The sequence below is a fragment of the Oncorhynchus clarkii genome, chromosome 7 (assembly GCF_045791955.1).
Source record: "Oncorhynchus clarkii lewisi isolate Uvic-CL-2024 chromosome 7, UVic_Ocla_1.0, whole genome shotgun sequence".
Lineage (NCBI taxonomy): Eukaryota > Metazoa > Chordata > Actinopteri > Salmoniformes > Salmonidae > Oncorhynchus > Oncorhynchus clarkii.
In genome coordinates this window covers 14,104,991-14,120,871 of record NC_092153.1, presented here as the reverse complement: position 1 = coordinate 14,120,871, position 15,881 = coordinate 14,104,991, and positions in this window count along the sequence as shown.

Genomic DNA, 15,881 nt, shown 5'->3' with positions numbered 1-15,881 from the left:
AGAGGTAGCTAGGGAGAGAGATAGACAGAAAAGATCTGAACACCGTGGGAGAGGTAGGGAGGGAGATAGACGGAAAAGATCTGAACACCGTGGGAGAGGTAGGGAGGGAGAGAGATAGACAGAAAAGATCTGAACACCGTGGGAGAGGTAGGGAGGGAGAGAGATAGACAGAAAAGATCTGAACACCATGGGAGAGGTAGGGAGGGAGAGAGAGAGATAGACGGAAAAGATCTGAACACCGTGGGAGAGGTAGGGAGGGAGAGAGATAGACAGAAAAGATCTGAACACCGTGGGAGAGGTAGGGAGGGAGAGAGATAGACAGAAAAGATCTGAACACCATGGGAGAGGTAGGGAGGGAGAGAGATAGACAGAAAAGATCTGAACACCGTGGGAGAGGTAGGGAGGGAGAGAGATAGACAGAAAAGATCTGAACACCGTGGGAGAGGTAGGGAGGGAGAGAGATAGACAGAAAAGATCTAAACATCGTGGGAGAGGTAGGGAGGGAGAGAGATAGACAGAAAAGATCTGAACACCATGGGAGAGGTAGGGAGGGAGAGAGATAGACGGAAAAGATCTGAACACCATGGGAGATGTAGGGAGGGAGAGAGATAGACAGAAAAGATCTGAACACCATGGGAGAGGTAGGGAGGGAGAGAGATAGACAGAAAAGAAGGATAGGAAATAGTGAGATGGAGGGAAACAGGGCAGAGACAGACAAAAAGAGAGAGGGACAGATCGAGGCCACAAGTTCCTAAATCAGGATCTTGGTCCCAGTGTTAATATTCACATGAATCAAGGTTATCACGGTATCAATGTATGTAGCCTATTTTCACTACAAAACCAAACTAAATCACCCTCAACATAAACTGGTAGGACATGATGTTACGACACAGAATTCCACACCAACAGCATTCAGCTATTGGATGCTATTGAATGTTAAGTGATAATAGTTAACATATTGAATCAACATTATGAGCCTTGTGTAAAAAGAAAAAATGCTTTACACAATATGCAAATGCCATGACAGGCATGAAGAGGGTGCACGCCGCTGGTGCACTGTGGGTAGGATACCACGGAAAGAGCTTCCCAGCTGAGTGTACGATATAGGCAGTCTATAGAGAGGAAATTGAATTAGCCTTTCTCAGTATTAATTTACAGTCAAGAAGATACACAATACCCCGACGCTGCAGCTATTTCTGCATCTGTCACTCATCTCTGTACCCCATACCGACACATCCTGAATGGCAACAAATTGTCGAGGAATGTTCCAGAGATGAAATCTCACTGAACATTGATTACATCGAGCATTACATTTAAAAAGTCATCATTATTTCATTATCAGCAGAGAGACACAAAGATGTGGTTCGCAGCATCAGTTTTATGAAGACTGCTGAGGATGGGGTAGAATGTTCTGGAAGGAACTGAGAGTAGCTAGTGATCTAGCCAACAAAGAAGCAGTCCAGTTTGGGATGTGCTGCTAGCAAAGACAAGGCAGGGTTTCTGCTAATTGTATTGTTTAATCCCAGTATATTCCAACCTTCAAAATGTTCCCTTCAAAATTAAAAGGGAGAATCAAAGAAAAAGGCAACTTGGAAATACTCCTGTTACACTTTATTAGATACTGTAGCTTATTGTTACAACAGACAGAATGGACTATTTTGTACTGTTTGATACAAACCACACTTCCACTTAACAGTCCAATTCATTTTCTCCTCATTATAATTTGTAGCGATGTTGACTTAAAACTAGAGTCATCAACGTACAGTCACAGGTTGTTCGAAATCAAAGTTGATTATGTGCAGAGGTTATTTGCATATCACTGTTTACTCCAGAAGTTACAGTGAACACAGACTCCTTTGGGAGAGCCAACTACGCAAACACCTTGGAGTAAACACAGCAAACGCCCGGTGACAATATGCAAATCAGCTAATTCATTATTTCTCACGAGCTCCGCCCCCGTGGAAGCCGTCCCAGTGCACTATGTAGGAAATAGGCTGCCATTTTGGGACGTAGCCTATGTTATAGTGTCTACTACTACCTCAAAACAGCTCTCTTGCCATCAGAAGCAGAAGAACAGCTAATTTAAGTGTCCTACTTCTCCAACAAGCTATCTGTCACATGATTCTCCATATCCAACAAGCTGTCTTTCATAAGATTCTCCATATCCAACAAGCTATCTTTCATAAGATTCTCCATATCCAACAAGCTATCTTTCATAAGATTCTCCATATCCAACAAGCTATCTTTCATATGATTCTCCATATCCAACAAGCTATCTTTCAGATGATTCTCCATATCCAACAAGCTATCTTTCATATGATTCTCCATATCCAACAAGCAATCTTTCATATGATTCTCCATATCCAACAAGCTGTCGTTCAGATGATTCTCCATATCCAACAAGCTGTCTTTCATATGATTCTCCATATCCAACAAGCTGTCTTTCATATGATTCTCCATATCTAACAAGCTATCTTTCATATGATTCTCCATATCCAACAAGCTGTCGTTCAGATTATTCTCCATATCCAACAAGCTGTCTTTCATATGATTCTCCATATCTAACAAGCTATCTTTCATATGATTCTCCATATCCAACAAGCTATCTGTCACATGATTCTCCATATCCAACAAGCTGTCTTTCATAAGATTCTCCATATCCAACAAGCTATCTTTCATAAGATTCTCCATATCCAACAAGCTATCTTTCATAAGATTCTCCATATCCAACAAGCTATCTTTCATATGATTCTCCATATCCAACAAGCTATCTTTCAGATGATTCTCCATATCCAACAAGCTATCTTTCATATGATTCTCCATATCCAACAAGCAATCTTTCATATGATTCTCCATATCCAACAAGCTGTCGTTCAGATGATTCTCCATATCCAACAAGCTGTCTTTCATATGATTCTCCATATCCAACAAGCTGTCTTTCATATGATTCTCCATATCTAACAAGCTATCTTTCATATGATTCTCCATATCCAACAAGCTGTCGTTCAGATTATTCTCCATATCCAACAAGCTATCTTTCATATGATTCTCCATATCCAACAAGCTATCTTTCATATGATTCTCCATATCCAACAAGCTGTCTTTCATAAGATTCTCCATATCCAACAAGCTATCTTTCATAAGATTCTCCATATCCAACAAGCTATCTTTCATAAGATTCTCCATATCCAACAAGCTATCTTTCATATGATTCTCCATATCCAACAAGCTATCTTTCAGATGATTCTCCATATCCAACAAGCTATCTTTCATATGATTCTCCATATCCAACAAGCAATCTTTCATATGATTCTCCATATCCAACAAGCTGTCGTTCAGATGATTCTCCATATCCAACAAGCTTTCTTTCATATGATTCTCCATATCCAACAAGCTGTCTTTCATATGATTCTCCATATCCAACAAGCTATCTTTCATATGATTCTCCATATCCAACAAGCTATCTTTCATATGATTCTCCATATCCAACAAGCTATCTTTCATATGATTCTCCATATCCAACAAGCTATCTTTCATATGATTCTCCATATCCAACAAGCTATCTTTCATATGATTCTCCATATCCAACAAGCTGTCTTTCATATGATTCTCCATATCCAACAAGCTATCTTTCAGATGATTCTCCATATCCAACAAGCTATCTTTCATATGATTCTCCATATCCAACAAGCTATCTTTCATATGATTCTCCATATCCAACAAGCTATCTTTCATATGATTCTCCATATCCATCAAGCTATCTTTCATATGATTCTCCATATCCAGCAATGCCAATCTAGACCAGCGGTTTCCAACCTTTTATTTTCCAGGGACCACTAAATCACAGTCAAAAGCTCTTCTGGACCACCATTCAAGGAGTAGCTGAATGTTTTTTACATAATATATCTAAGCGAGTACATTTTCTCAGTGTAACAGATTAAAGGCCCACTATTTACATTTTAGTCACTTAGCAGACACTTTTATCCAGAGTGACATACAGGAGCAATTAGGGCTACGTGCCTTAATCAGGGACACAGACAGATTCTTCACTTAGTCAACGCAGGGATTTGAACCAGCGACTTTTTGGTTACTGGTCCAACGCTCTTAATGGCTAGGCTACCTGCCATCACCTTTCCGACACATGCATGTTTGTTAAAAAATGTGCATTGTGAAACGTAATGTACAACACCGTTAATACCCCCATCTTGCAACCCGGAGAGTGTTGTTTGAACAGGTGTAGAGCCAAGGTTGGAGATTTACTGCCACCTGCAGTTATGGGATGTTTGCTCATGAGTATATTTCATTGGCTGATGCCTCCTGATGACCTGGATGGAATTGTGCGATCCTTCCTTAACCTATAAGAAGGCCCACTCAGTTGTCTACTTCAAAACTGTGAATGTCCTCAATGGTGCTGCTCATGTTAAACTGGCATTTGGACATTAAAGTTGACTATCTAAGTCTATGGTTCCTATCCCTGCATATTTGGAAAGTCAAGATTTTAAAAACTATTTGTGTCTGTTCTCCAGCATTTTGGATTTGAGATCAAATGTTTCATATGAGATGAAAGAATAGAATGTCACCTTTTATTTGAGGGTATTTTTATACACGCAGTGCAAGTCAAAAGTTATAGAACACCTACTCATTCAAATGGTTTATCTTTATTTGTACTATTTTCTACATTGTAAAGTAATAGTGGAGACATCAAAACTATGAAATAACACATGGAATCATGTAGTAAGCAAAAAAGTGTTAAACAAATCAAAATATATTTTTGATGTTTGATTCTTCAAATTAGCCTTGATGACATCTTTGCACAAATGAAAGCACTTTATTATGTATCTCGAAGAAAGTATTTGGAGGAATTCACTTATAGTGTATAAAGTAGTCAAAGTATTTGGAGGAATTCACTTATAGTGTATAAATTAGTCAAAGTATTTGGAGGAATTCACTTATAGTGTATAAAGTAGTCAAAGTATTTGGAGGAATTCACTTATAGTGTATAAAGTAGTCAAAGTATTTGGAGGAATTCACTTATAGTGTATAAAGTAGTCAAAGTATTTGGAGGAATTCACTTATAGTGTATAAAGTAGTCAAAGTATTTGGAGGAATTCACTTATAGTGTATAAAGTAGTCAAAGTATTTGGAGGAATTCACTTATAGTGTATAAAGTAGTCAAAGTATTTGGAGGAATTCACTTATAGTGTATAAAGTAGTCAAAGTTGAGTATTTGGTTCCATATTCTTAAGTACACAATGCCTACACAACATCAAACTTGGATGCATTTGCAGTTTGTTTTGATTGTTTAGGATGATGTGTTTTGATCGACACAGATACATATTAGAATATTATTTTGCGCTAGTCGACTGTACCTGCACTATAACTCCAGTATTTTTCCTTCATAGCTTGTTCTCCGTCTTCTTTTTAAATAGTGAGTCAATTTGTTTTCAGCACTTTTATTTCCATGACTGATCAACACACATTTTTTAACGTTTTCTGCTGGCTCTCTCTTGTCCCTCTGCAGCAGACATATGGTGAGCAATATGTTTGGAACATCGAATCGCCAAAAAATCACAGTAATGAAACACAATATATAGAACATATCGTATCGGCACCTAATTATCATATTATGAGGACCCTGGCGAATTAGCAGCCCTGGTGATAGTACTGACTGAAGCTACAATAGAGGTAAGATCCCCTTTAATTGAATTCGACATTGGATTGTATTTATTAACCGCACCAATATTTACTCAGTAGCGAGCCGCCTCAGCTCATTACTCTTGCCATAGATTTTCTTCTCTTGTGTGTTTACCTCTGCAACTTAATAACAAAGGCATTAGAAATGGTTTGTTTGCACCTGGCGTATAGTCATTTCTACATGGCGTTGGATTTAAGAATCGTCGTTAACGTAACGCGCAGCTTTATTTTGATCAGCAAAAAGTGATGTGTTGTTTCTTCCAGTGGAGGCTGCTGAGGGGAGGACATAATAATGTCTGGAATGGAGCGAATGGAATGGCATCAAACACCTGGAAACCATGGAAACCATGTTTGAACCATATTTGATGTATTTGACACCATTCCACTCCAACCATTACCACGAGCCTGTTCTCCCCGATTAAGGTGCCACCAGCCTCCTGTGGTTTGTTAATTTGTTAATGGTGTATAAAACTGGAGTATTAAATGGCTGTGTTCAGGTGTCCATTTGAATAAGGTGATATACTCTGACATGGCTTACTTGTTTTGTATTTTGGTCAGTATTTACACGTTGTCTAGACGTCTGATATTGTTCAAAAGGCCGCCAGAAATCACCTCATACAATCCCACTGACAGTCTCTGTTGAGCAGAAGGGAAAATGCTCTCAAGTTGTATACTGTATAGTCACCTCTGTTATGTGATGGCTGTGTGACTCCTGAACACTCTGTCCCAGGGGAAGATAGAGTGAGGCGAGCCTGAACGGACCGGGCCGCTTAGTTGAGTATTTGTATAATTAGCTTCTGGTAGCAAAAATGCAAGGTTCACCCCATTCTCACACACGCACAAATGCGCGCGCACGCACACACACACACACACACACACACACACACACACACACACACACACACAAACATACTTCTACGTAGTGTAGACCCATGACTCATAACTCATCAGGGGCTGGGTCATTTATTTCCTCTGTTTTTTAATACGTTACAGCTGAGAGAGCGGCTTGCTGTATTCCTCTGCTGTAGGAGCGTTACGACACACAGGCCACTTCTGTATCAGACCCACCAACCTCCATTACAGGAACCAGTACAGCACAGAGCAGAGGATACCTGTGGTGCCTTTCATGGTTCAGGGCCTTTCATTTAAATGGGAAGTTGCACATATTTAACGGGAACATCCCTGGTAGGTAGAGGTGGTGGGGGGTAGAGGGGGGAGTGTTTCACAAGGGGATGCCGATGATGGACTAGCCTCCTTCTCCGTGTGCGCGGTGTAGTGCAGCCTGGTCATCCATTTCCAACACGTCAGGACAGGGTTATGGATGGTTTAGTCCAGCCGTCAGCCCCGTTCAGTAACAGCCTCCGTTTGTTTGGAGACATCATAGTAGGACTGTGATGTCACCTGGTGGAGCGCTACAGATGTAGGATATTAATTTGATCACTCTTTTGCTGCTGTGAATTTTCCTGCATCGAGCATCGTGATACATTCACTGTAAAACACACGAACACACATGTACAGATGTAGAATCTTAATTTGAACCAGTTTTCTACATCAGGAAAATAATCCTGCACAAACAGGAAATGTGAATTATAATGTGATTTATAATTAATGGAAATTTTTTGTAGTGGTTGATACATTTTTTGTTAGGGCAAATCAAGTCTGATATTTTAAGGTGGAATGATCAACTTTAGAAGCCTTTTTTGCAGGAACATTTTCAGCAACAAATGTAAGGTTCTGGTTTGACAAGGTGATGTCGGCATCGTCCTTTGTGGAATCTTCTGAGTGATTAAATTAGGATCCTATATCTGTAGCATACTTTAGGCCAGCTAATAGCCTAACCACCGATCAAGCAACATTATCAAGCAACACTATGTCACATGCTGTTGCTGCTGGATTATTTTGCTGTGACAATATAGGTCAAATTAAGATCCTACGTCTGTATTGCATGATCACCTTGCTATGAAATACATAGTACATATACAGTATTAAAGTATAATAGGAGAGACTTGATTATTTACAGTTGGCCTAGTCTGTATTCTAGACCAGCTTTTATGTCTGTATGAAATAAGAGAGAATTTCATGTTGAGGCCTATAGGCCTGCAATTTTAATTCTAGACCTACCAGTGTATGTCTGGTAGGCATTGTATCCCATCTGTTCTGAGGTGCAGTCCTCAGGGCTACAATAATGTGGTATCCTGATCAATACTCCGTGCCTCAAGAAGAATAGATCATTTATTTACAGCCCTGCCCCTGACTCAATCCCATTCTGTTTCACTCCCTGTTGAATCAGCATCCTCTTCCTCTCGAGGAACTCTCCCACCCCCCATGCTCACACACACACACACTGCTATAGTGTTTGCCATTGAACTTTGACCCCTGACATTTGCTCTCTGACCCTCTGTCTGATGGCCTATCGATTATGTCTGGTGGTTGGCTGGGTAATTGTTGGCTTTGTAATTACTTCATGTGTTGTTTCAGGTGTACAAAAAGGCAACAAGATTTCACCCCCAAAATTACAAAATCCACTTCAGCTCACAAAACACTTGTACTATTTCAAGAGATTTGACCACAATTAATACAAAACAGCCCTCAATGATGAGGAACTACAGATTTATCCATAACCTCATGGGTGAAGTAATTGCTTCCCGCTACATGATCATGTTGGAAATGAAAAGAGATAAAATACAACTGGTGAAAAGTAATCAGGCATGTTTTCTGGGTTCCTGAAGGACCCTGATGGAGGGGTAGGGATTTGATGCTGTTACAGGAGGCACAGAGGGCCTGCTGCCAACTTCTGCCCAATTTCCTGGATTCATTGGCTGGGTAACCATGGGGAAATGAGTCCTTCCTCTCTGTTTTGGTGGGAGTGGTCATGAGATACACGATGTGTCGCCAGTGTCGGTCTCTGATCTGGTGATTTCAAATGAACCACTTACCATACATACAGTACATTTCAGCATTCAGTGCTGTGTCCGTTGCCCAGTGCCACTCTCTGGGGAATTGATTTGTAATGTCTTAATTATGCATATTTATTTCACATTTTATTTCCTCTATATTTATTTTCCCCTCTTAATATAATAGATAAAAGTATAAGACAGTAAACAACATTTCAGCGAGACAAATGAAAATAAGAAAAGTAATTTAAAAAAGGATAATAGCCTAAAACTTTGCTCCATTTGGAATGAGAAATGAACGATGCATCTCAAAAGTTGACAATTTAAGACCTGTTGTCAATGTATTTTAAAATGAAAGAGAGGCTCTTTGACTTCAGCCATTGATACACGTCCATGAAAGGTCTCAAAACCCCTCAGCAAATTGAGTTTGTTGTGTATACAAGTAGCTGCCAGATTTAATATTGAATGGATGATCCAAAATGGATTTTTGATCCAGAGAAAATGAGGGAAGATGTCTAGCAAAAAACAAAAAACTAAAAAATCCATAACCCTCTAAAGCCAAAATCCCGATCCCAGGTGTATAATATGTTTTCTTCCTTCGCCCGGTCTTTCCCCTTTGACAAGGCGTTTTCATGTAAAGAAAAACCTACAGGGTTGACCTCCGTGCCAGTTTGCCTTAGGCAATCCACAGATTGCAAGTTTCACTGCCTCATCCTTGGGGGGTGGATCCAAATCAAGCCCCATCAATATTTCAGGACTATTTCTTGCTCCATGGACCTCTTGCTAATACACTTGGCTCATCTGCCAAGCAAAGCCTGCATGTTTACACATGCCACTAAACTGTCACGGTTTTAAATTCAGCCTTGCTCTGTGTGCCTAATGAGAGAAGCAACAGACTACTGTCCATATTGCATATTTAAATACATAGCCAAGGAACAGAGCCATTTCCATTTCATCCTAACTCAACATCTCAGAATTATTCCTGTCAATGTTTTTTTAAGAGCGTTCTGTAAAAAACAAATAATATTAAAAACATAGTTTTGCTCTTAACTAATGTTAAAGAAACTTGGGTGGAATTCAGAAATGCAGCCCCTCCAATAAGGCAAGGAGAATCTGGTTAAAGTGAACAAAATAAGTAGAGAAGTCTTTGGAGATGCTTCTAGACATCTGTTCGCCATCTGAAGGCACCTGGAGCAAGGCCAAGGATACTCCCAAACTAAAATCACTTCATTATGAAGGAATAATCATTTTATATTCAGCTCCGAGCAACCATCATATTGATGGGAACAATCTCACCAAGTCAGAGTCCATTATACAGGAAAAACACATTTTCAATTTTTTTATTTATTTTTTCACAGGTAACTGCAAACACTATACACAGCTTATACGTGTATATTTATAGTTTGTGTACACCAAATGAGACTGTACAGAAACAGTAGCCACATTATACAACTATTAGGACCCAGCAGTAGATGCAATACCACAAATAAGTTCACTTCAACAAACCATTTAGTGATTTATTTGTTTCAATAGCAAATCTCTCATTTTCTGTAGAAAGAATGCCATACAGTGTGTGTCTTTGGTTAAATGAAAGAATCAATACGTGATCCCCTTGAGCTTTTAGGCTTTGAGAAATTATCAATAAAAAAAGCTTTTGGCGAGAAAATACAAAACAAAACAAAAAAAGACAACAGACAGTGGCTTAACAGTTTTAATTGTTGCTAAAACAAGGGGATGGAGCTGCTATAAGAGGATCATTGGGCTGAATACCCCACTATCACACACAATACTTGAACATTAACAATGAGAGTGGTGAAAAAACACTTTTGGATACGTTCCAGGGATTGAGTTTTACACCCTCGGCTCAAATAAACACATACTCACACAGACACCATCCATCTATATCTAGGGGACAATGTCAAGGACATTTTAAAACTGTTATCACACTCAATGATTGGAGGATGTTTCATACACAAACAACAATTAATTTATTCACACATTAAGATCTTCAAGTCCGGAGTATGGCTAATAAACTGTGTGACTGCAGACCAAAGCACACATTTCGGTCCAGGTCCTTGACAGAGTAGTTTGTTAGCACCTCCTCTACTTGGATGCAATGACAAAGACAATGTACCTTTCTGCACTTCTGTACCTGCACTGGGTCATTCAACACAGTTCCTTAACTGCACTGGGTCATTCAACACAGTTCCTTAACTGCACTGGGTCATTCAATACAGTTCCTTAACTGCACTGGGTCATTCAATACAGTTCCTTAACTGCACTGGGTCATTCAATACAGTTCCTTAACTGCACTGGGTCATTCAATACAGTTCCTTAACTGCACTGGGTCATTCAATACAGTTCCTTAACTGCACTGGGTCATTCAATACAGTTCCTTAACTGCACTGGGTCATTCAATACAGTTCCTTAACTGCACTGGGTCATTCAATACAGTTCCTTAACTGCACTGGGTCATTCAATACAGTTCCTTAACTGCACTGGGTCATTCAATACAGTTCCTTAACTGCACTGGGTCATTCAATACAGTTCCTTAACTGCACTGGGTCATTCAATACAGTTCCTTAACTGCACTGGGTCATTCAATACAGTTCCTTAACTGCACTGGGTCATTCAATACAGTTCCTTAACTGCACTGGGTCATTCAATACAGTTCCTTAACTGCACTGGGTCATTCAATACAGTTCCTTAACTGCACTGGGTCATTCAATACAGTTCCTTAACTGCACTGGGTCATTCAATACAATTGTTTAACTGCACTGGGTCATTCAATACAGTTGTTTAACTGTACTGGGTCATTCAATACAGTTGTGTAACTGTACTGGGTCATTCAATACAGTTCTGGAACTGCACTGGGTCAGAGTAATGTTAGAGTACTGTGAGCATCGTAGATGGTGAATGATACAAATGGACAACAAAACCATGTGACTACTGTGACATAAAATGTGGGTGTCGTGTTTAGTCTATCGACAGGCGGATGGGGAACTGGGGATGGATAGGCCACTAAGTTGTGCTTAAGTGACATCACTAATAGGATTTGCATCGGCACACAACAGGGAGAAGAGATCCAAACAGACAACAGGGAGAAGAGAGCCAAACAGACAACAGGGAGAAGAGATCCAAACAGACAGGAGATCCAAACAGACAACAGGGAGAAGAGAGCCAAACAGACAATAGGGAGAAGAGATCCAAACAGACAGGAGTGCCAAACAGACAACAGGGAGAAGAGATCCAAACAGACAGGAGATCCAAACAGACAACAGGGAGAAGAGAGCCAAACAGACAACAGGGAGAAGAGATCCAAACAGACAACAGGGAGAAGAGAGCCAAACAGACAACAGGGAGAAGAGATTCAAACATACAGGAGAGCCAAACAGACAACAGGGAGAAGAAAGCCAAACAGACAACAGGGAGAAGAGATCCAAACACACAGGAGATCCAAACAGACAACAGGGAGAAGAGATCAAACAGATATATTCTCTATAGTGTTAGGACTGATTCAGTTAAGTTAGTGAGATGCTGTCAAATAGATCACTTTTAACCATGCATATGTTCTCCATAGCTTTTTAGGAGATTTCTACAGTAACTACATTTTCCTGCGTGTTTTGGCAGTCAAGTAAATGTACTCACGCTTGTGGTCAACTTCAAAGCAGGGCAGGACTGATATCTGATCAGTTAATATTGTACATCAGAAGCTGTGAGTTTATTAGCAGTCTAAATCTGCCCTGTACTCTCTGTTCAACAATAGGATGGGAGGAAATTGATGGTAGCTTGCAGTCTGAGAGGGAGACACAGACAGGGGTTAGCTTCCTGCTGCAATCCATTCTGGCTAATCAACTGGAGCCGTGAAAGAGCCATCCTTCCCTCGCGTCCTCCAAACACCACCCAACGAAGCCGCTCAATGATAAAGTACAGCTGTTGACAGCCAAGTGTTCCTTATTCAAGTTTAATCTCTCTCTCTCTCTCTCTCTCTCTCTCTCTCTCTCTCTCTCTCTCTCTCTCTCTCTCTCTCTCTCCCTCCCTCCCTCCCTCCCTCCCTCCCTCCCTCCCTCCCTCCCTCCCTCCCTCCCTCCCTCCCTCCCTCCAAAATATTTGATGTCAACTATTCATGAGAGAGTAGCTGCTAAATCATGCGTCTGAGAGAGAGGATCGAATGCAATTACCATTAGAGCTGCTATCTGAACAGCCTCTCTCTCTCTCTCTCTCTCTCTCTGCTGTTAGGCCCATTGCAGCTGGCCCTCAGTGCTCTCTCCTCTCTCTCTCTGCTGTTAGGCCCACTGCAGCTGGCCCTCAATGCTCTCCCCTCTTCTCTCCAGCCTCTGTGTGCATGCAATTCAACCGACCAGATCAATAGGACCAGGCAGTTAGCAGCCCGACAACTCCCTTCAAGTGCCACACAGGACACACTAATGTTTTCCCCTCCACCAAGTAAATGTCAAAACATCCCACCGTTCCACAATTCTGGGGAGAAATTGTTCTTGTGAAACACTATTGACATACTTTAACCCACATCTCCCAGCTTCCACGGAGGGGGAAAGTCAATTCTCATTTAGAGAGGTGCTGTGTGTGTGTGTGTGTGTCGTACCAGTGTGTGCACATGTGTCTGTGCTCTACTGCAAAGCTGACTATAGCTCCAGGATCACAGAGGTCTGGCGACTGGACTGCCAGGGTCAATGGGTCAGAGGTCAGGCATTGGCCCAAGGTCGAGGTGAGAGCAGGACATCTCTGGAGGGTGGCCTTCATCTCAGCCATGGCCTTGAACAGGATCGATACCATTAAAAAGTCTCTCTCTCTCCTGTTCTTTCATTAAAGAAAATTGGGGGGGCTCTGTGTCTTATTCCTTATTCACTTTTTTTCATGAATCCATTTAATCGTACCTCGCTTCATTCTTCCTCTCTTTTCTTGCTTATGAAGGAGCTGGTCTAATCTTGATACCGAGCCCGTCCCTGCCTTCCTCTCCTCTCTCCGGGCCCGCGCTGTGAGACTGGACAAGCGGAGATAAACTCAGGCCCCATATTGTTTGAACAGCATTTTTATTAAGCTGGCTCTTCTTCTTAATATTTGCATTGGTGCATCTGAGGGTCTAACACGGCATTAGGCAATTACACACATGACCAAGTCGATAGCCACAGAAAATAGCAGAAAAGCCTTTATCATTCTAGCAAGAGAGCATTGCCAATTCTGTGGCCCAAACGCTAACATCGTTTGCATTTCAATTAAAAGAAGGGTGGAAATACTGGTGTTTTATTCAAATTCAGCATGCTAAGAAAGAGCAGCAGACTTCAACCAGAATAAAGCATTTTGGTGTGTACCGTAACAATAAAGAATATGACACAGGCCAGGAATTTCAGTTTCACCAAATGCAATATTTGCTTGTTAACTTCCAATGGGAAAAAGCAGACAATAGGAGATTGTAGCAATAATTAAAAAGCATTGTAGAGTTAAATAGATCAAAACAGGATGCCCATTTATCTTGTCCTCATAGAGAGGAGTATTACTGAATATCACATGTAGACTTGCCTAGTTAAAAAAAGGTTAAATGATTTATTTATTTGAAATGCAGAATTACTGTATAGGATCTACACGCTATAGCACAGCCCCCCCCCCCCCCCCCCCAGCAGAGTCTGAGTGGGTATTTCATGTCCTCAAAACAAAACCGAGAATAAAAGAGAAACGTCGGACTAAACAACGCCGTTTTCCCATCAACTTCTTCAAATTCCAATCTCGCTTGTTTCCCCCAAGTCTTCGATCCCCATCTTCAATCTTAGCTTGACAGACAGACGCAACTGAAGGGACCAACAAACCGGGGATTTTTCAAACGAGCCGAGGATGACCTCGTAAACAAACAAAAAAACAAACAAAAAAACAAACACACACAAACAACACAAGAGGAGACCAATCAGTGGAGTATAATAAGAGTTTGGAGAAGGACAAGAAGAAGAGGAGGAATCTCTCCCTCTTTGAAGCGTCTACCCAACCTTACCCCCTGTAGGCACGCCTGCACCGCCGAGATCAAGATGCTGCCGGCGTGCATGGAAGATCATGGGTGGCTTTGATAATCACTCCCATACTCCTTCTAAAACAAATGCAATTACAAAGTTAATTGTGTTCAAAGTTGAAGCTGAAGGGAAGAGAAGTCAGCAGCTTGACTTTGCTGACGGAGCAACGAGAGCTGGTGGAGAATAATAGGATCCGGTGGGGAGAGGAAGAGGGCGGATGGAGGGGTGTTAAGATGGGATGTGGGGTGTGTCAGGGGGGTAGAGGGGGTGTTTGGGGAGGGTGGTGAGCATTCGGAGGCGGCGGCGACATGGTGCTGAGGGATATGGCAGGCACAGCCACCCCGTTTGACCTGCCATTTATCAGAGGATAAACAGGACGTCACCTGGGCCGCATCCCCGCGACTCCATTGGTCGGAGGCCCTGTTTAGTATGCGGGGGCCATTGCGGGGCCGGCGCTCTCCGTGCACACACCACATCGCCTCCATCACAATGAATTATTGGTCGGAGCAATGATCAATTTCAGCCAGACGCATCCCCAGCCATTGTCAGAGAGGGAGAGGGGAGAGGGGGATAGAGAGATGAGGAGGAGGGGTGGAGGAGGGAAGAATCGTGGTGCGGGTGAGAAACGTTATGACTTAAGGATGGTGGTGGTGTTTCTGAGCATGGCAGAGATGGGGTGAGAAGAGAGGAGAGGGGGGGGGTGACAACAGATGTGCCTTCCTTTAAAAAAGGCCTGTTTAATGGTGGTAGTGAAGTGTATCGTGTAGCCTGAGGTGCTAACAGTAAATATGACAATATCACAAGATGCTCCCTGCAAACACCATTCCTTGGTTCCCCGAGAGTCAATTCCCTTTCCCCTGTGGTGCTGTGTGTTGATGGAACTAACTCTGGCGAGAAAGAAAATATATACCCGGGCCAAATATTTCAAATACTAAATTCACTGAGAGGCCTTCATTGAAACACATTATGGTCAACTTAAGTCATGATGGAACAGAAAGTAAATCAACAAGCCTCCATCAGGAAGAAATGGCACTTTAAAGGAGCTTTCTGGAGAATAATAGCCACGCCAGGGATTGCATTTGGCTTCCTGTGGTGCCAGGGTGTCTTTGGTGCGCTCAGTCATTTCAGAGAGAGCAGTGGTGCCGTCCCACCCTGGGCGCTGTACAGATGGGCTCATGTGTGGAGAAATGAGCCGCGAGCAATCACTCTCTCTCTTTTCTGTCGCTGTCTCTCTCTTTCGTCTTCTATCATTCTCTCTCTCTCCATCCCTCTACCC